This window comes from Chionomys nivalis, chromosome 21 (genome assembly GCF_950005125.1).
Source record: "Chionomys nivalis chromosome 21, mChiNiv1.1, whole genome shotgun sequence".
Classification (NCBI taxonomy): Eukaryota; Metazoa; Chordata; class Mammalia; order Rodentia; family Cricetidae; genus Chionomys; species Chionomys nivalis.
Genome location: NC_080106.1, coordinates 27,248,424 through 27,273,939, shown reverse-complemented (window position 1 = coordinate 27,273,939; position 25,516 = coordinate 27,248,424).

Genomic DNA, 25,516 nt, shown 5'->3' with positions numbered 1-25,516 from the left:
GTATGGGAAACAACTCTAAATTTACATATGCAATCAGAGTAGAAAAAAATATCTTTAGAAATAAAACCTAGAGTGACAGGCTGTGACTGTAGTTGTGATGGTAAAACATTCAGCAAACATTTCTGAATCCATCAGCTCAGCCTCTGTCAAACATATCCATACCATCTGTCTCCTTGTTTCATGGAGAGAGTCCAATATGACAAAGATATTTGTGTAGACACCACAATGTTCAACATGACCCACATTTTCCATTGATGATATGTTTTATTGATGCTGTTGCAATTTGCTTTGGTTTTGAAGGATTTGGACCTCTTACATGACAAGCATGTTTCTCTTTCCTTGAGAGATTGTTGCTACCATATCTTCTATTCAACTGGGGACATAATATGTGTAGTGACTTTATAGAAAGAAGTTGCTGTTTGGCAACACAAAATCTTATATTTGATTTTAAGCAATATCACATTTCATTAATGGTCAATATTTTCACTAACTTCTTCATGCCATCATTTGCAAAAATCTAAATAGCCAGTTGAACATTTAAATTTGGTCCACTTGTGATAGAGTTTGTCCTTTTAAGTGCTCTTTTATAGGTTGAACAATTACATTGTGGTCCTTAGAGTTAATTTATCTACTGATTTAATAAATGTTTGTAGAATATCTGTCAGGCTTAAATATGACACAGGCGTTAAACAGTATTGTCAATCAGAATATAGTTTGACAGTGCATCTTCATCCAAACAATACCACTAATGGAAGCTGGGTAAAGTAATTCCCGCCAAAGAGGCAATAGATCATGAGGGGTGGGGTGGGAGGTCATTTCCATTTTATATTATAAAAAAAATTATTTGTCAGCTGGTTTCTTGGTGGATATGGAAGAATTACCAGAGTTTCACCAAATAGAATTAATTCCAAGGTTTCCTTATAGAGTAAGATCAGATAAACTATGACATTAGATGGGGATTGTAGATTTATTTCAATTTGAATTTCCTACTTCTTTTACACTGTGTTTAAATTACATCTGTAACTCAATGAAGGATTTCTTCTATACGGAAATTAGTGAGATTTAATTCAATATCATAAAAGGCAACTGATTCTTTTGTCTAAAAGCTCAGATAGTTACTAACTTATTTGTTAATTACAACTGAAAAACAGTCATTTATAATTTACAACACATTGCTTTTTTTCAATGAGCTAGAATATCAGAATATACACAACAAACACTTGTTCATTGTCCTTCATTATTGTACACAGAAAACCTGGTTCCCATATTGATTGGTTATGAAATTAAAACTAATAACCAGCTAACTGTAATAAACATGCTGTTTCACTATTGTTTTTTAGGTCACCTAGATAAAAGAAATCTGATTACATAAATCTTGAAAGGCAAAGAAAACTAAATTAAATAAGTCAGAAAAAAATGACTTACAAAGTTTTGACCAATACAGCTATAGTTTCCAGTTATTAAGGAAAAGAAGTTGGCATTAGTCCATGCTATCAAACTAAACATCTCTTTTGTATACCAATACCAATCCTGTTGTTGACATTCCATCAACTTGGTAATTTACTGTGAATATTTTTTTTGGAGGAGGCCTATTGTTGGTTCCCGACTGCTTAGCCCCAAAATACACAGAAACCATATTATTTAAATCACTGTTTGGCCCAGTAGTTTTAGCTTCTTATTGTCTAACTCATATCTTAATTAACCCATCTCCATTAATCTGTGTATCACCATGTGGCTGTGGCTTACCAGATAAAGTTCTCAGCATTTGTTTTGGGCAACAGCTCCATGGCTTCTCTCTGACCCTGCCTTCCTCCTTCCATGCTATAGGCCAAGCCAGCTTCTTTATTCATTAACCAATAAAAACAACACATAGACAGAAGGACCTCCCACACCATTTCCCCCTTTCCGTTTAAACCAAAAGGAAAGTTTTAAATTTAACATAGTAAAATTACATATAACAAAACAGTAATCAAGTAAGAATTACAGTTATATTTATATATACTTTATCTTTTATCACAGCTAAGGAAAACTATATATATTCTTCAACTCCATTAAAGACTCCAGAAGGATATAATATTACCTAAGTAAACAGGAAGTACATTGTAAGCAACTTCCAAAACTCTAGAAATGTAAAGAAGCACTTACAAACAATATTTGGGATATGGGCATAGTGTTGTCCAAACCTCTTCTTGCTGTTTATTGGGCTCAGTAATTTTGAGGGGTTTTCACAACAACCTCTTGGGGAATCAAGGTCCATCAAACCATATTAGTCTGGAATAAATTCACAGGCTCTAATTCTCTGTGGAAAGAAAAGAAGAATCTCTTTTCCAGAGCAACATATCCTTAGACACAAATTCTGAATTCAAGATACCTTTATAATATACATGTTGTTTTAGCTTAGCAGCCCATACAATGAAATATCTCTCTATAGTTAGCTTCTTCACATTCAAAAAATGTCAAAGAAAACACAATAATATACATAGTGTACAAATATCCTAAAACAAGTAATGACTACTATCCTCATAACAGTGCTTAAAATTCATATATGCTAAAAGAAGCTATTATGGTAGTTTAAACTTTATCATAAGTATGAATTCATATGAAAATGCAGTAGAATATGTCATCCTTCTTTTTCTCCAAGGTTCCAAGTGACTACAGAAAGTCTTTAAAGGTATTCCCTCAGGATTTGGGGATTTTTCTATCAAGATATAATATAGTATTATCAAAATATGATGATACTTTAAATTAGTGGTGAAGATAGCCATTCAGTCATTTATGTTTTGATCATCCACAAGTTTGTTTAGTTTTAAATGATTTTAGAGAAATATCATTACTTTGAATTCAGAACAACCCTTCCACAGCTTTTCACACACTAGGACTAAAGTCAGTTGTCCTCATTTCTGGTTTTTTAGAGAAGTCCCTACAAAATTATTGTCAGAGATGTTTCTCATTTTTGAATTGTTCATCTAAATAAATAACTCTCCAGCAACCCTTTTTGTCTTGCTCATTTCTAGGTAGGCTACATGTACAAAAGTTTGAATGCAACCAACATATAATTATTAACAGAACACTTTGGGATCCTTTGGTTTCCTGAAGGGAGAAAGACCTATAGAAAACTATGATAAGGTCATGGCCCATAATGTCTATATGTCCTGGGTGGCCACTATGAACAGTATTGTATTCTCAATATTGCTTTTGGTGAGTAGGATAAGAACTACTGGGAACCGGCTTTTTGACTTTGTTTCTTTTTATTATGTGGATGGTGGTGGATCTAAAAATTGGTTGTAAGATCAGTGATGTACCTACTTAGGTCTTATCTTTTTATCTATGAGGTCTTTGTCTTTTCTTGGCATTTCTGTGCCTGCAAGTTTGCATGTCAAAATTTTGAAGGCTGAAAAATTTAAAAGTAAAACTTTAAAAATTCTTCAAAAGCTATCACTATAATTATTTTCTAGATTAATTGAAGAGATTTATTAGTTCTCTATAAAATTTCATTTCTAAAATACAATCGTGAATATAGGCACAATTCCTACTAAAGTATAAAGACATTTTTCATTTTAGGCTAACCCAGTTATTTAGTTCACATTCCATGTGCTGTTTTTTCTTTTCTTTTCCTGGTAACTGGAATATCCTACTCCTCAAAGACTTCTCTTTTCCCCTCCAATTATCATTAAGAAGTTTTCTGGACAAGGAAATAAAATAATTAAATTTGACAAAACATAAGTTTGGAGTGGTGACCCGCACCTTTGTGGATGCCTCATATCAAGATCTGCCTGTTCTACAAAGCAAGTTCCAGAACAGTTAGGGCTACACAGAGAGTTTCAAAAGAACTCTGTCAGTGACTGGGGTTGTTAGAATGGATATTGGAGAAAGACCTGAGAATTTCACATTCTTACTGGATCAAATTAATTGTTTTTACAACATTTTCACTGATATTTGACCTTGAAACTGTTCTCTACAAACTATTTTAGAAACATATGCTGGCTACACCCCCTCTAGAGAGTCTTTTTGAAAAGGTACACATGATTTTGGGGGGGTGAAAAGAGCAATACTAAATAGCTTTACATGAAGCATGGTGGGAAAAAATGATCTATTTCACACTAATATAAATCAAGTTTTACCTTACCATAGAGTTAGATTAGAACTCTGTTCAAACTAATTAAAATCTGTAAGCAGCAATAAGAGTAACAAATTCTTGGAACAGTACATAATTAAAAGAATTAAACATTTTAAAAATTAAAATTGATTCACAGAAATATGACTAGAATTGAATAATCATATAATGACTAAAATGTTCCCTTATTTAGTGTGCTCATTTAGCAATACTTAATATCAATCCCTTGACTTGTTTGTCCTCTGCTAATATTCTATTATCCATCTACAACACCAGCTGAAAATCTTCACTTATTGATAAGCTAATAAGTTTAATAGGTCACAGATGTTGAAATCATGTCTTAGGCTTAAAGACTTTTATGTTCTACAGGCTGGATTGGAGCTTAGTAGGTTCAGTTCCCATCATTACAAAATTAAACCATAATGAAAAACATTTATTTGTTCTATTGATAAGCAATATCAGTAGAGAAAGACATGTATATAAACTGGACTGAATGTTCCTCTTAGAATCTCTTTCTTTAATATTTGGGATTCAGTTTTCTCTGTTTTACCTTACTATTTTCCCATTTGGTTTATAGTTTCACAAATAATGTCACCCTTTGTCTCTCATTTTGTTTTTTCTTATTGGTTCTCTTACTGGTTTTCATCTGGAGACTGAATATGACAACATAAGTGTAGCATTGAGTAAGTGGTATCTAAGGAGAGGACTAATACATACTGTTAAAATACAAATGTAGCCGGGCGGTGGTGGCGCACGCCTTTAATCCCAGCACTCGGGAGACAGAGGCAGGCTGATCTCTGTGAGTTCGAGACCAGCCTGGTCTACAAGAGCTAGTTCCAGGACAGGCTCCAAAACCACAGAGAAACCTTGTCTCGAAAAACCAAAAAATAAAATAAATAAATAAATAAATAAATAAATAAATAAATAAATAAATAAATAAAATACAAATGTATATCATAAAACAGAGATGGGGTTATGATTTTTGTATGAGCAAGAGCCTGGAAATACAAATCAGAAACATTTTAGAAACAGGGTTGATTATTTTTCAACCTGAATTAGAATGAAGAGGAGAGTAATTGCATAACTCTTTGGAGAATGAGATTTACTGTAAAAATTTTGGTATAATTGAAGCATGCAAGGAAAGTTGTTTTGGACTGGAAGGGTTCTGATTCTCTATATCCATGAAAATGAGAGGATATGTATGATAGATTTACATTTCAAACAACAATTGTCAAAGCATCTTGAAAAAGAAATCAATGAGGGTCATACAGAAAGTAGGTAAGAGCCTGTTAATGAGGCCAGGAGTGAATGGGATTGAGTAAAGATTCTATCTGATCAGCATCACAAATTGGAACCTTCAAGAAATCATTGTTTAATCTTTGAAGTCTTACAAAATAATACGTTTCTCTGTCACACATAACACATTTCTCTTGATTTATTCAATACCTCTTCTATTACCCTGTTCCACAAACCAACTCCTTCCTAAGTCCTTACAAGCTTCTGTCCTAATATATTTCAGGCTTGTGTGCCTATATGCTACTTTATTATATTAAATGTAATTTTACTGCAATAAGAATAAAATATGTTTCAGCTTATGGATTTTCCCTTCCTATTTTCTAGCCCATAAATGCTTGTCTTTGATGTTAGTCTGGATTATCTGATACAGTCATTGAAATGTTTTCCCTGTCCATGATTTCAGATGGCTTAAATAGCTTTCCATATTTTATTGGAAAATGGCACACTCGGGGCAAGTTTACACTTAAATAAAATCTCATTGGCTAATTATTTGGAATTCAGATAACTGATTAATTTAATTAGGCTTTTGATGTATACTGTTTTGTGCAAAGCATTCTGTTTTACTCTCTTTGTAAATATGGATATTTAAAAGTAAAATATTGTTGCTTTCCTCATAAAACAGCCATTAATTTTTCAGACATAACTAATTAGCCAGCAAAGTATCATAAGTTATGAAAACTTTTCTTGTGAAACTTTACACTGTAGTCGGTCAATGTTATTCAGATATTTATTATTCCCAGCAAGCCACCCACTTTCAATCTTAGACCAAACTATAATGACTATGTTCTATGATTTTTTTAAGATTCTGTGAAATTATATGAGATTTACTTATGGTAATTATTTATAAATCAAAAGCCCATCATACTTAAGTTAATATACACTCAAAGATTAGAGATTTAGATTAGTTTTAGGTCTCTTGAGGTGCATCTGTGTTCACCCAACAATTTTTAAAAAATTGCTAATAATTCACAATGGGTGATTTAGACATCTGTTAAACCTCAGCACAGGTTTTGAAATGTTCTTCCCAACATCTGTGATACTTTGCTCTAATTATGTCAAAGTAGCACAGAAATAGAGGAAAATGAAAGCCTCCTAGGAATTAAGGTCATAAGGGAAAACATTATGAGGTGTTGAGGACTTTTTTTTTTAATTAAAAGTATCTGATTACTTTCACAAGATTTTCTCTCTTGGCAGGCAGTCTTTCCTAAGGAGAGATATAATAGAAAGAAAGACAGTTTTGTAAAGGGATGCTGAAAGAAATGACAATTGCGCACAAATCTGAGATCCCCTTAACTATCACGCTATTTCTTTAATAGCCTCTATTGGATAGAAGAAGGTCAAAAGTGGAATTTACAAATAAAACATGTTGCAAGGTTAAGTCCTTGAGCACACAAAGGAAGGATTTAAAAATATTGATTTTCATTGATGAAGAGATATGAATGAGTTACAAACTAGTGTTTTCTAAGCATGATTGTCTCCTTTTAGCAGCATTAGAGCAGGTCATAGCCTAAGGGTGCAAATGAGAGAATCCACATTGATTGATTTGGGAGAAACTATGATTATTGTAAATTTTTATTTATTTGTACAATATTTATTTATAGGAATACACTAGTCACTTTCTAGTCTTGTGTCAAAATGGAAGAAATGCGATAGTGGCTAATAATCTCAGAAGTTCTAGTCCATACTTGCCTAGCTCCATTAAGTCTGAGGACATGATAAAGTAAAAGTAAAAGCCTGACGATGTAAAACTGTGGTGGAGAAAAGCTGCTCAGGTTAAGGCATCAGAAAGAGAGGTAAGTAGCAAGAACTCAGTACTCCTATCAAGGGCACACGCCAATAACTCTGTCCATGTGGATTTCACCATCTCTTAACAATGGCATCAAAGTATATATCAACCCTTATTAGAATATATTTTTTTCTAATACAATATATCCTGATTAGAATTTCCCCTCCATTTACTTCTCCCACTTCTTTCCCACCTCCTCTTCCATCCAAATATACTCCTTTTCTTGCCCTCATGAGAAAAGAATAAGCTTCTAAGAGGTAACAACAAAACATAACAAAATAAAATATAACAAGCTAAAAAAAAAACATTCAAGTTGAACAAGGTAAACCAACAAAAGGAAAAGAGCCTAAAAGAAGACTCAAGAATCAGAGGCTTACTTGTTCAAACACTCAGGATTTTCCCCTAAAATACTAAACTGGAAGCTATAGTATATGCAGAGGACCTGGTACAGACCTGTCCAGGCCCTGTGTTTTCTGCTGCATCAGTTTCTGTGAGTTCATATGAACTTCGCTTAGTTGATTCATAGGGCCTTGTTCTCTTGGAGTCCTCCATCCTCTCTGGGATTTACATACCATCTGCCTCTTCTTTCACAGTGTTTCCTGAGCTCTGAGTAGAGGGATTTGGTGATGATATCTAATTTAGAGCTGTAGGTTTCAAAGCCTGTCTGTATATGTTGTGTGTCTCTGTATTTGTTGAAAGAGGAAGCTTCTCTACTAATGACTGAATAAAGGCACTGATTGATGAGTATAGCATACTATCATTAGGTGTCATTTTCTTTATCTTTTCAGACTAGGTGTATTAGGTTTTATCCTAGGTCTCTGGGCTATCTAGTCTCTGGTTCTTGGTCACCCTAGCAGTGTGAATTATAGATGTCATCCGGCAAAGTAGGCCTTCCACAAACTTTGTGGCACCTTTGTCCTAGCATATTTTGGAGGCAGGACAGATTGCAGTTGAACCACTTCGTGGCTGTGTTGGTACTACATTTCTCTTGAGGTAGCTTGTGGAGTTTTTTTTCTGAGCTGACGACACAAGAACGTAAGGGTGAAAATCACTTATTGTCACTTGTACAACCTCTCGATGCTCAGTAAGTTGTATAGTTGTCGTTGTTCAACAATAGGGTCTTGTTGTTAGTCTTGTTTTTGAGAACAACATTGTCTTGGGAACACCAAGGATTTTGGGGGATTTCCATGGGATCCCTTTACCTAGCAACTTAGTTGAATGTAACCCACTCCTGGTACTTGACGCTTTGTTTTGTTACAGGAGATGGTCATTGTGACTCTGTCTCCCTCATTATTTGGAGATTTCCTTAGGACTGCCTTCATCTATTTTAAGCCATTTCTGCTGCACTAGGTTTCCATAACACTCCTCAAATGTCCCTCAATTCTAGCTGTTGCTGCAACCTGACCTTCAACCTTCTCTCCCACCTCCCCATCCTCTCATTTCTGCCCATTGTCCCCCCAGTACACTCACAAAGTCTATTTTATTTCCCTTTCCCTGGGAGCTCTATATGTACTCCCTAGACCATTCCTTTCTAACTAACCTTCATGGATCTTTGGGTTGTATGTTAGATATCATTCATTGAATGGGTAATATCTACATATAATCAAATATATTCTATATTTATGGTTCTGGGTCTGTGTTACCTCACTCAGGATGATTGTGTCTATTGCTTCTACCTCAATCCATTTTCCTGCAAATTTCATGATGCCTGTTTTTAACAGTTGAGTCGTAACTAAATATACCACAATGTCTTAATTTATTCTTCTGTTGAGCCAGGTCAAATTTTTCAATAACTTTATCTAGCCTTATTGACCAGTGACATACCGTTTGCAAAAGTATGGCTAAGTTATATAAAATATAAACATTTGCTTCAAAATATTTTTAGTATAGAAACTGAATGAATATAGGAAAATATTTAACATACAGAAGGTCATTAAGAATTCAACATTTTATTTCATTTGTTAAGTTGTAGCTTTGTGGGTGTATATTTGTGTGTGCGCACATGCGCATGTGCATTCGTATATGTATACATGTATGTATGTATACATGTTTGTGAAGACACAAATGAAGCCTAGAAATCAGTTTGTTATCTTCCTCTATCATTCTATACCTTATATTGAAATACAGTCTCTCAATTAACCTAAACTTTACTTATTTGCCTGAAGTAAGCACCAGGAAGCCCTAGGTATCTTCCTCTCTACATTTTAAGTCCAGCAGTTTTGAGTGTGTGGTACTATGAACTGCTTTCCTGTGAATGCTAGAGACTCAGTTCTTCAGCCTTGAACAGGAAAAAATTAATTGGCTGAGCCATCTCCCCAACCTTAATTATGATTTTTTGTACTAAAAATCAAATATACTGGCTACTCAAAGCCTCTCAATAATCAAATAGTGAGATCAAATAATAAGTTTGTCACTTACATAGTGTTTGAAAAGAAAGGAAATTAAATTACTGATATGTCTTGGTTTTTATTTTTAAAAAAGCCATTCTCATATGATAATATTTTTCCAAAAGTTTATAAAAATTTTGCAGTTATGAGTCAAAATTGCAATACTGTAAATAAGCTCTGCGTAATATAATTCAGAAAATATTGAGAGAACCTAGCTGTTCCATGGAAAGTTGAAACTCTCAAGAAATATGCTGTAAATCTTTCTGTGTTAATGTCTTATAAATATGCATTCAATGTAGACTTATTGTGCATTATCCATTAAACAAAAACCCAGCATTAGTATATTTATTAAACTATGACTATTTGTTGTTTTCTTCCTCAAAGTAACCTTTATATTCCCATTATTTGTTTCATTTATAGTTTGCATTATTAATACTTAATGACATAACTGTAGCTTACAATAAAACAAGAATTATATAATATCGTTACAGGTAAAATAGAAAACAAATGATAATAAATAAATTGCTCTCAGTCATGTGTGCTTGATCATTAGGCTAATTTCACAAATTCTTATAAGGTAAGGCCAAAACAAGTTTGGGGATAACTAAACATACCTGGTAAAAGATGGACCCAGACCTATTCCGTTTGACTTGCTTTATTATCTTCATTGCTCTTCTCTCTGGTAGTCTTTTCATATATAAGCTGATGATAATAGGGTTGTATTTGAGATATTCCCAGAAGATATACATATTGAAAACTTGATGCTTAACTTCTGAACCCAATCACTGAAAACTGATTGTGTCAATAAGAAATTGATCTATAAAATGCATTAAAACCTTGATGAAATAATAATATTTTGACATTTTGAGAAAAGTGTTAAAAAATAACTATGAGATATAAACAAGTTGGGGAAAATAGATCTCTATGAACTTGACTTGAGGTAGAAAGACAAAGCTGACTCTTCTTGGTCCTTTTCTGTTCTTCTCTGTACCCTGGTATGCATGAGGTAAGCAACCTCTGCCATTTTTTCACTGCCGTGGATTTCTTTTTTTCTGTCACGCCTGAAATAATGAAGCTACACAACGATAGTCTAAAGGGTCTGAAACATGAACTCCAACACTTTCTAAATTATTTCTAAATTTTCCAGTTACATATTTTCCAGTGACAAAAATTAACACATGCAACAACCACAATAGATTGTTTTATAAGATACGTTAGCATTATATACATTATTTTGATGTGCCCTTGACAAATAGCAGTTATTAACAGATGTTAACTATTTAATGTCTCGCTATCTTTATGAAATCTGTGACCTACCTTACTCTCACCTTAGGAAATGAATAAAAACCTCAAACTAATAAATAATATACTCAGAATCTACATTATTTTTTATACTGGAAGCTGTACATTAAACTCAGTTAAATTTTAAGTCTGATGTCCTATGTACTATTAAACAAGAGTCAATTACAACTTGGTAAGCAATACCATATTGATACCCGTTGGAAGCCTGCCCTTTCTAAACAGAAACAGAGGAAGAATGGATTGGAAGTTAGGAAGAGGGAAAGGAGGAAGGAAATGGGATTAGAGGAGGAAGGCAAAACTGTGGTTGGAATGCAAAATTAAAACCACAGTATCCACCTTTATCACACACACCCATTTCCTTTTTCTGTGTTCTTTGGTCTGGTTGGGACAACATTCCAAATTTTCTGTCATGTTTTTTCCCCTTTCATTCTCTTACAAATAAAATTTAAGTTTTTATGTAAGTTTTAGAAAGTCTTTCCTACATACCTAAACATAATAAAGGAAATATACAGCAAGTCAACAGTCAACATCAAAATAAATGGAGAGAAACTCAAAACAATTCCATTAAAATCAATAACAAGACAAGGTTGTCCACTCTCTCCATATCTACTCAAAATAGTACTGGAACCTATAGATAGAGCAATAAGACAACAAAAGGAGATCAGGGGATATGAATTGAAAAGGAAGAAGTCAAATTTTTGTTATTTGCAGATGATGTGACAGTATATGTAAGTGCTCCAAGAAACTCTACCAGAGAACTCCTACAGCAGATGAACACCTTTTGTAATGTGGCAGGATACAAGTTTAATGCAAAAATAATCAATAGCTCTCTTATATACAAATAATAAAATGCCTGAGAAACATCAATCTTTACAATAGCAAAAGTAACATAAAATATCTTGAAGTAACTCTGATCAAACATGTAAGAGATGTGCATGACAAGCACTTTACATAATTAAAGAAAGAAACTGAAGAATATATCAGAAAATGAAATCTCCTATTCTCTTGGACAAGTAGGATCAACATAGCAAAAATGGCAATCTTAACAAAAGCAATCTGCAGATTCAATGCAATTCTCACCAAATTGCCAGAACAATTCTTCACAGACCTTGAAAGAAATACTCAAGTTCATACGGAAAAACAACAACAACAAAGCCATGATTGCCAAAACAACCCTGTACAATAAAGAAACTTCTGGAGGCATCACCATCCCTGACTTCAAGTTCTATTATAGAGCTACAGTAATAAAAACAGCTTGGTATGGGTTTAAAAACAGACAAGTGGATCAATGGAATCAAATTGAAGACCCTAGTATTAATCTATGCACCTAAGAACTCCTGATTTTTTACAACAAAGCCAAAACTGTATAATAGCAAAAAATCATCTTCAGCAAATGGTGCTGGCATAACTGGATGTTGACATGTAGAGAACTGAAAATAGATCCATATGTATTGCTATGCTCAAAACTCAACTCCAAATAATGAAAGACCTCAACAAAAAATGCAGTTATACTGAGCCTGATAGAAGAGAAAGTGGTAAGTAGTATAGAATGTGGGCTCAGTAGACCACTTCCTAAATAGGATACCAGTAGCATAGACACTGAGAGCAACAGTTAATAAATGGGACTTGGTGAAACTGAGAAGTTTCTGTAACTCAAAGGATATGGTAAATAAGGCAAAATGATATCCTACTGAATGAGAAGGATCTTTACCAACCCAGCATCTGAAAAAGTATATGAAAAACTCAAGAAACTGAAACTATACAAAAATACCAAATAATCCGATTATAATTTTGGTACAGATATAAACAGAGAATTCTCAACAGAAGAAGCTCAAAAGACAAAAAGACATCTACAGAATTGCTCAACATTCTTAGCCATCAGGGAAATGTCTCTGAGATATCATCTTATATCTGTAAGAATGGCTTAGATCAAATATACTAATGATAGCTTATACTGGAGAGGATGTGGGGTAAGGGGAACATGCCTCCAGTGCTGGTGGTAGTGCAAACTTATACAGTCACATTGGAAATAAGTATGATAGGTTCTCAGAAATTTTGGAGTCATTCTACATCAAATCCAGCAATACCACTCCTGGCCCTATTCCCAAAGACTACATAATCATACCATAAAGACATTTGCTCATCTATGTTCACAGCAGCATTATTTGTAATAGCCAGAACCTGGAAACATCTTTGATGTCCCTCAACTAACGAATAGATAGAGAAAATGGGGTACACTTATAAAACAGAGTATTACTCAATGGTATAAAACAATGGCATCTTGAAATTTGCAGGCAAATTTATGTAACTATTTTTTTTTTTTAAAAAGCATCATGAGTGAGGTAATGCACCCAGAAAGACAAACACAGTATGCACTCACTCAAAAGTGGATATTAGATGTTAATGCAAGGTATAACCAGACTACAATACACAATCCCAGCGAAACTAGGTAAAATAGGAAGACCCTAAGAAAGACACACTTTTAAGAAAATTGCCAAACTGTTTTTATGAAGTTACAGTTACCCTGATACTCATACCACACTAAGATACTACTAAGAAAGAGAATTGTAGAACAATCTCACTCATGAATACTGATGCAAAAATACCCAATAATATACAAGCAAACTAAATCCAAGAAAACATAGAAAAATCATCCATCATTTCCAAGTAAGCTTCATCCCAGAGATACAGAGATGGTTCAACATACAAAAATATATCAATATAATACAACACATAACCAAACTGAAAGAAAAAATAACACATATGGATTGGTGTGGAAAGTCCTTCTGCATATGAGTTGCTTTTACTGGTTAATGAATAAGGCTGTTTCAGCCAGTGGCTTAGCAGAATAGGGCAAAGTGTCAGTCCCAAGCAGATAGATGTAAACGGTGAATAGACTGAATCAATGAGAAGCCGTGTAGCCACTGCAGGTAACAGACACCAAACATTGGATAGAACCTTACTGGTAGGGCACAACCATGTGGTAAGACACAGATTAATAGAAATGGGTTAATTTAAGATATAAGAGTTAGCCAATAAGAAGCACAAGCTAACAGACCAGGCAATATTGCTGTTAATGAGTTTTCTGTGTGATTATTTGGGGTCTTGGTGTCTTGGAAATCTACAATGGATCATTGCATTAGATGCTGAAAAAGCCTTCTATAAAATTCAACACCCTTAATTATAAAAGTCTTGAAGAGAGCAGGGATACAAAGAGCATGCCTAAACATAATAAAGGCAATTCACAGTAAGTCAGCAGCCATCATCAAAGTAAATGAAGAGAAACTCAAAGTGATTCTGCTGAAATCAGGAACAAGACAAGGTCATCTACTCTCCATATTTATTCAATATAGTACTTGAAGTTTTAGCTAGAGCCATAAGACAACACATAGAGAACAAATAATCCCATATAAAATGATGTACAGACCTAAATAGAGAATTCTCAATAGACAAATTTCGAATGACTGATGACACTTAAGAAAATGCCCTACATTCTTAGCCATAAGAGAAATGCAAATCAAAACAACTCTGAGATACCTGTCAGAAAGGCTAAGACAAAAATTACTGATGATAGCTTATGCTGGAGAGGATGTCGAGTAAGGGGAATGCTCCTCCATTGCTGGTGGGAGTGAAAACTTGTATAGCTGCTTTGGAAATAAGTATTGTGATTTCTCAGAAAATTAGAAAAGAATCTACTTCAACACCCAGAAATACAGTTGTTGTCTATCTTCCCAAAGGACATGCAATCATAACACAAGGAAATGTGCTCAACTATGTTCATAGAAGCATTATTTGCAATACTCATAAACTGGAAACAGCCTAGCTGTCCCTCAAGTGAGGAATGAATAAAGAAAATGTGGTACATTTACACAATGTAGTACTACACAATGGCAAAAAATAATGACATTTTCAAATTTGCATGCAAATGTATGGGTCTAGATAAAACCATATTGAGTGAGGTAACCAATACACAGAAATACAATTATAATATGTACTCACTTCTAAGTGGGTTTTAGACATAAAGCAAAGGAAATCCAGCCTACATTCTACAACCCCATAGAATCTAGACAACAAAGAGGACCCTAAGAGAAACATACATGGATCTATCTATTGGATATTGGATATAGGATATTAGAAGGTGAAAAAGACAAGATCTTTTGAGTAAACTGGAAGTGTGTGGGTAACAGGAGAAAGTAGAAGCAGAGAAGTGAGGAACAGAGAGGAGTGGAGAAAAATGTATAGCTCAAGAAAAATAATATACTTCAGAGATGTGTAGTATAACGTAGCACATGTAATTAATTGGTTAAGAGAAAGGGTGTATTTGTGTCCTTAACATCAATACACACACCCCCACTCCCTACCCTCCACATGTACACACACACACACACGCATGGGCACAAACACACACACATGCATGCACACTATGCAAACACATTAAAAATCAAAAGACATGTATAAAGGCATATAAGGAAACTTTGAAAGTTATGGCTATGCTTATTTATTGATTATCTTGAAGGTTTTGCAGGATACTTTTGAATTATATTTGGGATGAATACAACATATAAGACTTTTGTTACATCAGTCAGAATGATATGGAAAATAAAGCTTCTGCTGGATGAGAGACAAGATCTGGAAGGTATGGGCTGGTTCCTTCAGTCAAGAAACTGCCCATTCTTTCAGCAAATATTACTGCATTGTTGATGTAATGGCAAGAATTACATTATGAATGTCACATTTGGCATAGTGTTTTGCTTACTGCTCAAGGTCCAGCTTTATTAATTCAAGAATATGTCAAATAAATATGTTCAAGATTCTACCAGATTAGTCTGATGACAATCCTCTGAAGTATATGTGTGGTACAACTGAGTGATGTAATACAAGTTTAAATGAGCTGTGTTTTCCAGCAATTTAATGCCATCTAATTAAAGTAAAATGAAAAACTTAATGGTATGTATGTATTACAGAAAACAGTGTCAATGACAGCAACCTTTTTGTGAAGTATCAATAAAAAATATGTAGCTGTTCTGTTTGTTTTATAAGTGGACGACACCTTTTCTTACCTGGAGAGATTTAATTTCCTCATGTTATCAGGATTTCTGCCATCTGGAAGACTTTATCTCACTAAGTCTTTTATGGACTTTAATGGCTAGCACTGATACATGATGAACTATATGGAAAGCTAACTCAAGTGCTTGACATGCTAGAACTCTAGGGCATTTTCAGGCATTCCAGAGTCCATTAAACATGACTAGGCAGGACTATTCTCGGGTATTTCATGTGTTCTTCTTAGGATATCTGACAGTGCTACTCCACTGATTCAAAATAATGTGCTAGCAAATAAAGGGGGCTGTTAAGCAAAGTAAAACCTATTTATGGTAGAATTTTTCTGTGCTTGTAAAATATTCAAAGTCTTTGTGAAGACTTCAATGAAGTGCTCATTGTTACACATTTGCCTTCTTTCTTCCATCTATTTATAGATTCATGGAATATTTCATGAGACTTGTGCTTTCCAGAACCCCTCTTCATACAGCTTGAGTTTTGCCAGCCAATTGTTACAGAAATACAACCTTTTCCCTCCCAGGAAAAGGAGGTATTAATGGGAAAATTTTGAGAGTTAGACAGATGGGAAGAACTACATGTCAACTACAAGTCTTTGTTACACAATGAGTGTACAACGCAGAATGTCAATATCTTATTTTAATGAGTACATGAGCCTGGAGGGTGAATAGTTGTGGTCATGCTAAGAGCATGCCATATTGAGAGCTGATATGTGTAGCCAAATCTGGAGAATGAAAAAATGACAAGTTTGCTATTAGAGCCAATAATTTGAAGCTATAATGAGACAGAGGATTAGATGACCTAAGACACACACACACACACACACACACACACAAGATAAAGGACAAGTTGAAGCATGTGCTTTAACTTGGGGTATACCCCAATTATGAAGATAATTGAAGAGTTGTTATAGAGACAGTGTTTTTACACTATTTGTCATAAGACATACTTTCTTTACCTCACTAACAGGCAGAATAGTTTTTAGGTGAAGAGAAAGAACGTGTGACATCCCTGCAATTGCCAATTTGGCCTAAACATATTCAACAGGGAGAAGAGCCTCTCAGTATACATGGGGCTGGGGGTGTATTTTCTGAACTGTTTTAATTGGTGGAGGAGGAACCATCTTAATTGTAGGAAGAACTGTTTATGTGGCATGGGATCCTAGACTGTATAACACGAAAAAAATAAGGTTAACATGCATTTCTTACAGTTGGTTTCTTAGTTGCAGATTCATTGTGACCAGCTCTCTCAGGCTCCTGCAACTGTGACTTCCCTTTGGAATTGACTATGATCAGAAAATGTGAGGTCAGCCCTCCCTTTCCATCTAAGGTCCCTTCCTCTGGAGTATTTTAAGAGAATAACAGGAAATAAACTAACACAAGAACTACAGATTTTTTTCTATGTTTTTACTTGATTTTTATTGAGCTCTACATTTTTCTCTACTGCCCTCCCTACATTTTCCTCCCCTTCAACTCTCTCCCAAGGTCCCCATGCACATGTTTGTGTTGCACAATTGAGCATTCGTTGGATATATACCCAAAAGTGGTATAACTGGGTCTTAAGGAAGGTTGTTTCTTAATTTTCTGAGAAATCACCACACTGACATCCAAAACTACAGATTTTTGGGAAGAATATTCTACAGAATAAAGAACTCAAACTTTCTGAACAGAGAAACAGTTAAGTATCATTGTTCATAACTATAGTTCTGGAAGGGGAAATCGTTGCACATAGTCTCTCAGAAAGAGGACCCCCATATATTTTTATTAGTTTTTCTATGGTAACTATTCTTCCTTCTTACCTCCCTTCCTTCCTTCTTGACTGACTTCCTTATTTCCTTCCTCTCATTCTTTCTTCCCTTTTTTCTCTCACTCTTTTCTTTTCTCTTCGTCTCCCTTTCCTTTGTCTTTTCTTAATTCCTTCCCTCAGATCTACTTGTCAGCCCTTTATTTTTATTACTTGAATAGAAACCTCTGTCATGCCCTCTAGTGCTTGTATGTGTTTTCAGTTGTCAGTTTAATTATTATTTCTCTCCTCATTCTAGTCCTTACCAGTATAGAAAGTAATTTTTCAGAAATAATTGTAAATCCACATAGGAATTCTTCCAAATGCTTATAGCAAACAAGAAAGTCCAAATGTTCGCTGCAAATTTGGAACACTTTGTAAATTTGTTTATGTTTTTTTTTTTTTTGGAAGTCGAATAGACTTTCCAGATGTAAGTGAGTTTATCACATTTTCACAGCCAAGCACACTTGTGGTATGTGTTGTTATCTATTTTGTTTTCAACACTCTGGGCAAATACAACAGTAAAACAATACAAACCAAATAAAGAACATGAAAAGACCTCGCAGGCCCTTTCTTTCATCATCTGTGAATGTTGGAAATAATATTATTTCTTTCTATTTCCTCTTAACCTTTTTACAAAATCTCATCCTTGCTAACACATATTTTTTTTTTAAATCCCTCCTCAAAGCAGGCATGTGTGTAACATACAACTCTTTGGAAAAATAAGGCCACTTAATTCTTCATTATAGAAAGATCAATTATTTTTCTCATTCTACGAATTTATCTGGTAGCACAATAATATATCTATCTCAACACTGAATACATATAGTAGATCACTCATTAATCCAACAGTGTTTTTTTAAGTACTTTTATGTGCTAGGCATCAATAAAATGGATTTCTGTACCAAAGTGTAAGTTTCAACAAGGCTGTTTAATTTAAAAAAAAAAAAGAAAGAAAGAAAGAAAGAAAGAAAGAAAGAAAAGAAAAGAAAAAGAAATTGTGAAGCAAGATATTTGCCCAATCTTTAAATGTTACTATATGGGGCTAAGGGATTGTCAATTTGTGACCAGTTATTCGGTGAGTGTCTGTGTTCAAGAAGTAACAATGATAATATCAACAATGAAAATTACCACCTAAATGGCAGACACTGCTCACTAGAGTTACTGACAGAAATATGTAAATACTGAAGGCTTCTGGAAGGAATAATGTGTTTTTGTTGTAGTTGTTTTTGAGAAGTTTGAGACCTTCTTGTCCATTGAGAATTCTGCAGGGACTGGAGAAGCAGGCAGGGGCTGGCTGTTTTATCAGTCAGTTAAATCCTCAGGCACAAAACAGTTTGAGAGAGTTTAAGATGTATGGTGTTATCATTTGTGATTTTAAAACATTTGACCAAGATTTAGATGTCTTTTTTTTTCTTTTCTTCCCTTTTTTGGGTATTGATGCTTCTAGATAGGATCTTTCAGGGAGACTAGGGTTACTATGAGTTTACTGTAAAGTTCAGTTGAAAGTTCACAGAATGAGCAAAAAACATTTCAGGCAGGTACACCAGGTTTCAGCAGCCTCTATTCATTCAAGCATCAACGCATACCTGTTTTTGAACATATGGGTAGTGACTGATCATCCCACATTAAAATCTAGCGTCATTGTTTACCAACATAGCTGACCCAAAATAAGACTTTTATAAAATTAAAACAAATCAATTCCAGATAAAGGAGGCATAATACCAAAAAAGGAGAATAGTGTTCAGATAACGTAATTTGATAATTTGGATTTTAGATAAAGTATACAGACACCTTTTTGCTTGTGGCTTTGTTGTAAGTGTTTGGAAGAAACAAAACTTTACTTTGACCCAAAGGGAGCAACTGAGCAGAGTGAACATGGAGAGATGGGAAGTGCACGTGGGGTTTATTCTCACTCAGGTGGTGTCTGTACCTTGTCAGCACTGACTGACGTATGACCCCAGAGTCTGAGTTGACTTTCTAAACTTGGTGCATGAGAAATGAATAAAGAAGGAGAAAGAGAAAAGGGTCACTGGCCCAAGGGAAAAGGTACTGCTCCAGCCCTTCAAATTCCTTATATGCAGCAGGAGTTCTTTGTATAAACAAAGGTTTAACTTGCTGTGGGAGAATTAAAACATTCACACAACAGTCACACAAGTGCAAAAAAAGGGGGGATGATTTTTTGTTCTAAACATGTTCATAGCATTTGATAGATAAGAGCAGTCTTTACAGTGTTTCATGAATCTGTCCTCTTAATGTTAAGTAATCATTTCGTCAAAGACATTAAGATATCCCTCCCCCATCCCGGCATTCTGAAGTAAGAAACAGTAATAGGGAGAGAATACCTGTTTAGTAATAGTTGACTCAATAAGCCTGAGTTCCACCCTTGGTACAAAGAATCAGTTATTTCATTAGCGTGATTTAACATGATTCTGCTTTCCTAGTGGTCTTCCCTTGGCCGGGAGACTGGCTTCGACCTATTAGAGTATTTGGAATCCTGCTTGCCTGTTCCAAACCCTGCCCTCAGTGAGCAGGAGGCCTTTTCCCTGGAGCTGCCTCAGTCCGGACTCCCCGGTAAAAAAGCCTGCCAACAGCTGGCTCCAACCCTGGAGAGCATTAAAAGGGTTTTTCCATATAACATGTGACTGCTGCCATTTTGACTGAGGTCAGGTAACTTTACCACCATCATAACTGAGTGACTTTCCCATACAACATGTGACTGCTGTCATTTTGACTGAAGTCAAATGACTTTACCACCATCTTAACTGAGAGCCAGGTCAAGTGACCAAGTCCTGCTATCTTTACTGCATACCCTGCCTGGTACCCCAGTTTACTAATGTTTTTGTCTCAAAATTCCTCTTGCTGACTCTGTTGCATGTGTGTTTTGTGCAGTGGCATGCTTTTGGTAGGGCCTCCAAGAGGATCCACTTCACCCAATTCTTGTTCACTCTCTCTCTCTCTCTGTGTTCATACATATAAGTAAAATGCACCTATGCTTAGTGTTATACTTGTTCATTACATCTCATTTAGACTACAAAAACAATAAGTCTCATGTTTAAAACTGGTATGTACTTTTAAGTCTTTTACAATAATACTTTATATTTAATCCAACTCTCATTTAAAATATATTAAGATGTTCTTTACTATTGTCACTTCTGCTGTTAACCCATTGCAAGCACTTTTTTCTTCTTTCTGACTTTTAACGAGTGTAAATCTTACCTGTTAAATTAAGAGCCAGTACAATCAAGCTCAGACCCAGATATCCAGGTCGATTCTATACTGTAGTTTTACCTGATAAACAACCATCAACTGCTCAGAGATCTGGGTAATATGGCTTTTAAATATTGAATTATTAAAAACTTTTTATAACAAAAAGAGACAGGTTGGCTCCTAGCAGCACTCTACTTCCTTCAAAGAAGAAAGAAGACGAATGGGCACAAAACAACATACATCTGCAATTCACTTCAACTGCCAAGTGCCAACCACTTGGTAAACTGCCTTTCATCAAAACTGAGGATCTCCAGATGTGAACAGAATCACTGTAATTGATGGCCTAGCTGCTCAGGTCAAAGTAGGCTTGTTTTCCTACACATGTCTTAGCCCACAGGATCTTCTGGAGCCTGGCAGGCCCTGTGCCAAACAGCAAAAGGCAAACGCGACCTTCAGCGACCAAAGAGGACCCTGAAGAATAGCTCCAGGTGCCAACCAAGTAAGTTCTCTGTCCTTTTTAATGAGTAACTCAAGTAAAATTTTATCCTTCTTAAAGATTTCTGATGCAGTTTGACAGCTGAGAGGTTTTGTCATTTTAAAAGGACAACCTCAGCTAACAAATTTCAGTAAATTACAAATACAAGACCTGCAAGTTACGAAAGTGTGAGGACAAATACAAGTTATCAAATTTCTCACTCATGCTGCCTTTCATGGTCTTAAAAATACTTTTCAATGTGCAAAAACTATCTGTCATAGTCATTCTGACATAAATATGCTACTGTTTATACACTGTATATATCTAAAACTTCTGTTTTCACAAGCCCAAAGAATTGATCCACCTTAAACAGGTCAGATAAACCCCTCTCAATTTCCTGGTCCTAATTTTTTTTTCTTAACTTAACTTTACCCTCTATTCTGCCAATAACTTAAACAGGTGTACAAGACACCAGACATTTCCATACCACAAACATTGGACAGGAACAAAGAGACCAGCTACCCTAGCATGTGACCAGCACCCAGCCTTCTCAGGTTCTCCCCAAAGATGACACCCACAAATAAGCAGGTAGCAAGCTTGAGAATCCACTGTGCCAGTTCCTTTAACCTGTGGTGTCTAACCTCCTGCCTTTTTATTTTTTTTAAAAAAAAAAATGTGAATGCAATTATCTGTCCTGTCTCTTTAATAGACAAGCCATGCTCACTCACTCCCCTGTCTGCTGAGGCAGGCAGATCTTCCTTTTTGTTTGCAGTCTAAGTCTCTTCCTTTTCCTTCTCCCTCTCAAAGAAGCAGGTTCTGTCTCTTCCTTCTCTCTCTCCCCTTCTCTATTCCCCCCCTCTCTCTGCCTCTCTGTTCTTCTCCCCTTCTGCATCCCCCCTCCATAACTCACTAAATAAATATCCAACCTCACTCTGCATGTCATGTCATACCTATCCATGTCTCTCTCTCTGTCTCTCTCTCTGTCTCTGTCTGTCTGTCTGTCTCTCTCTCTCTCTCTCTCTCTCTCTCTCTCTCTCTCTCTCTCTCTCTCTCGCCTGCAGTCACGTGTCTCCCTGCACAAGACCAAATGCAGCATGGTCTTGTGGCATGTCCATACATCTCAGTCTCTCATCCACCATGTGGTTCCCTGCCTGGGTCTGGCTGTTCTCAGTACCCATTGCCTCTTCCTACCACCACATGGCCTGCTGCCTGCTGTTGCTTGGGGATCTACAGTGTTTCTGTCACGCAGATACTCGGGGATCCACTGCATTTTTATTAATTCATTTCAGAAAGTATACTCAGTTTCGAGATGTCCAAAGCTAAGGAAGAAAACCGTAGGGGATAAGCCAAAGGGGGCAAATCCTGGTTTTTTAAAAAACATTAGATTTACTAAAAATAGAAATGGAATTGTCTGTACAAAGATAAGGGTGTATTATTCAATCTTTCTAGTTTTGTAGAACTTGGTTTACTTGAAAAAAATTTTAAATTCAAAAATAGTATAATATTTATAGACAGACACAGAGAAATATTCTATCTTATTCATTAACATTTTGCAATAGTATACTGTATTTCTGCAAGTAATGAATACATATTACACATATATACATATATGTTCATAAATAAATACACATATGCTAGAGTTTGAACCCAGGGTTTTTTTCCAACACCAGGCAAGTGCTAATCATATGCACTATTATTAATTAAATTTTCTAACTTATTTAGCTTTCTCTCCTTTTGTCCTAATGTACCTTTTCTTTTCTTAGAACATATCCAAGGTGTCACAATCCATGTAGTCATCGCATCTCTAATTCTTGCTCAGTTTCTTGGAGTTTTTATAGTTTTATGACCCTGAAAGCATTGAGATGTGCTGCAGCCATTCATTATCTATTCCTGTATTGGGATTTATTTGATATTTGCCTCATGATTAGATAGGGGATCTGGATTTTGGAGGTACACTATCTTTTTTTTTCATCAGATCATGTAAAGGAAATACAAAACATTGTAAATTGCAACTGTTTACCCAAATCTCTGTCACTTTACTAAGGTGATAATTGCCAGATTTCATCAAGGCCAAATCTCTTTTTTTTTCCCATTTATTTCCTTACATTTTGGAAGGACATTAGTATACACAGCCACATATACAGGTTTGAGGACTTATACTCCACTTTTGATAGCAGAGGAACTTTTCAAGTTCTTTCAAATTTCCTTCATGGGAAATTTATCAGTCTTTAATAACAAACAATTTTATTTATTCAACTTACTGTTGTTGGACCCTAGCGTCCAATCACCGAGGAGGAGGAGTTTCCCCAAGAGACCATCTCTCATATTACAGCTGATGTAAAAGCATGAGGATTTTATTAATTCTATCATGACATGGTCTTCCAGCAGTCGGGAGGCTAAAAGACCCTGAATGTCTGGTACAGGCTATTTTTAAAAGGAAAAAACCACAAAAGGAAGGGGTGTCTGGGGGTTGTTTTTTAACTATTATGATTGGCTTATTCAAAGAGGCTATTACCAATAATTGGCTGGAGAGTGGTTGCCAGATCAGATGAGGTAAAGGGAAACTTCTGAGGGTCACTTTGCCCCTTCCCAGGGACTAAGTCAAAACATCAGTAACTGAGTCAACACCTAAGGGTTATCTTGCCCCTATTCAGGGAGATGGAAAGTTCCCAACACCTCAGTACGTGCATGCATAGCTATTATGTTCTTTGTTCCCAGGGGAGGAGGGGAAGTACTGAGAGTTGTCAGAAATGGCTTCAGAATTGTCTTAAAGTTCTACAACTGTGTGTCAGTATGGCTCATAAATATTTTATACTGTATTAAACTCAACCTAGTAAATCATGTGTTGAGAAGACTCCAGTGTGACTGACAAGAGATAGAACCCAAGTCATACTTTTTTCCTCTTTGACTTTTATTTCATTTATGTATGCATATGTGGATGTATTTATGCAGGTGTGCATTCACATGTACATGCATGTAGTCATGCATATCTCATAATTCATATACCTGCTAGAGAAAAACTTACAGTGTTAGGGTTTTTTCTTTCTACCCTGTTTGTCCTGAACATCAAGCTCGGTGGTCAGGCATGGCTGCAAGTGCCTTTGCCAATGGAACCATCTGACTAGCCCTTCTCTTGATTTTTAATATTCAACATGTGTGCATCAGTCAACAGTATGAGTATTGTCTTCTCACTACCCCAGTTTTCTTTAACCAGACCTCTTTGTTATACAGTTATACTAGTCAATCAATGCTCATTCATTTTACGTACTTTATTTATATCCATAGCCTAGCTCTACTGAAGTACTTATTTTTGATGTAGTCCTGAAACCCAACTAATGAGCAAGTATTTGGTTAGATCTGGATGCCTAGCAATAATGAAATGTAAGTAAGTCCCTGTCTTTATTTTTAAGAGAGCCCAGTGCAATTCTTCACGAATAAATTGAAAGCATGCCCCATCCATTTTAGGAAGAGGGGCTTCTGTTCTTTTTAATCTGAAAAACAATTGCCTAAGCAGAAAAACTATATTATTTTGAGGGTAGTGCCTAGCTTTCAAGTTTATCATTTAGATATTGGCACATTTAATCCATCACTGATGTTTTTATCCTCCAAAGTAATTTCACCACCCCAATCTCGCATTCTTATTCCTAGTTATATCTTTGTGCAATAATATTTGTTTTTCTACTGTAAATTTTAACGTAATTGTTTCTTTCTTGAGCAGGCTTTACACTTTGTATTTATTACACTGCCCCCAAAATAGTGCATTAAAAACATCAAGTTTTTGACAGATTATTACTGAACATATGATGGATAATATTGGGCATGGCTGAAATGTCATCCCTGAAATAGTGACTTTTAACTTTCAAGGATCATAGAATCAACTTCAGTTAAAGGCTCACTGAATACATTTGAAGTTGATAGCTTAGTCTACAAATAATACAGGGCAGGGTAAAACAACAGATTCACTTGTTGAACAAGCCAATTCTTTAAGAACTCTACCTCTTCCTGTTTTACAATAGCAATTAAATTTCAGTGTCTGCTCAGATGGAGAGAATATTCAGACCATAGAAGCTCGGTGCTCATTTTCTGGTTCTAAGTGCTTGGGTCTC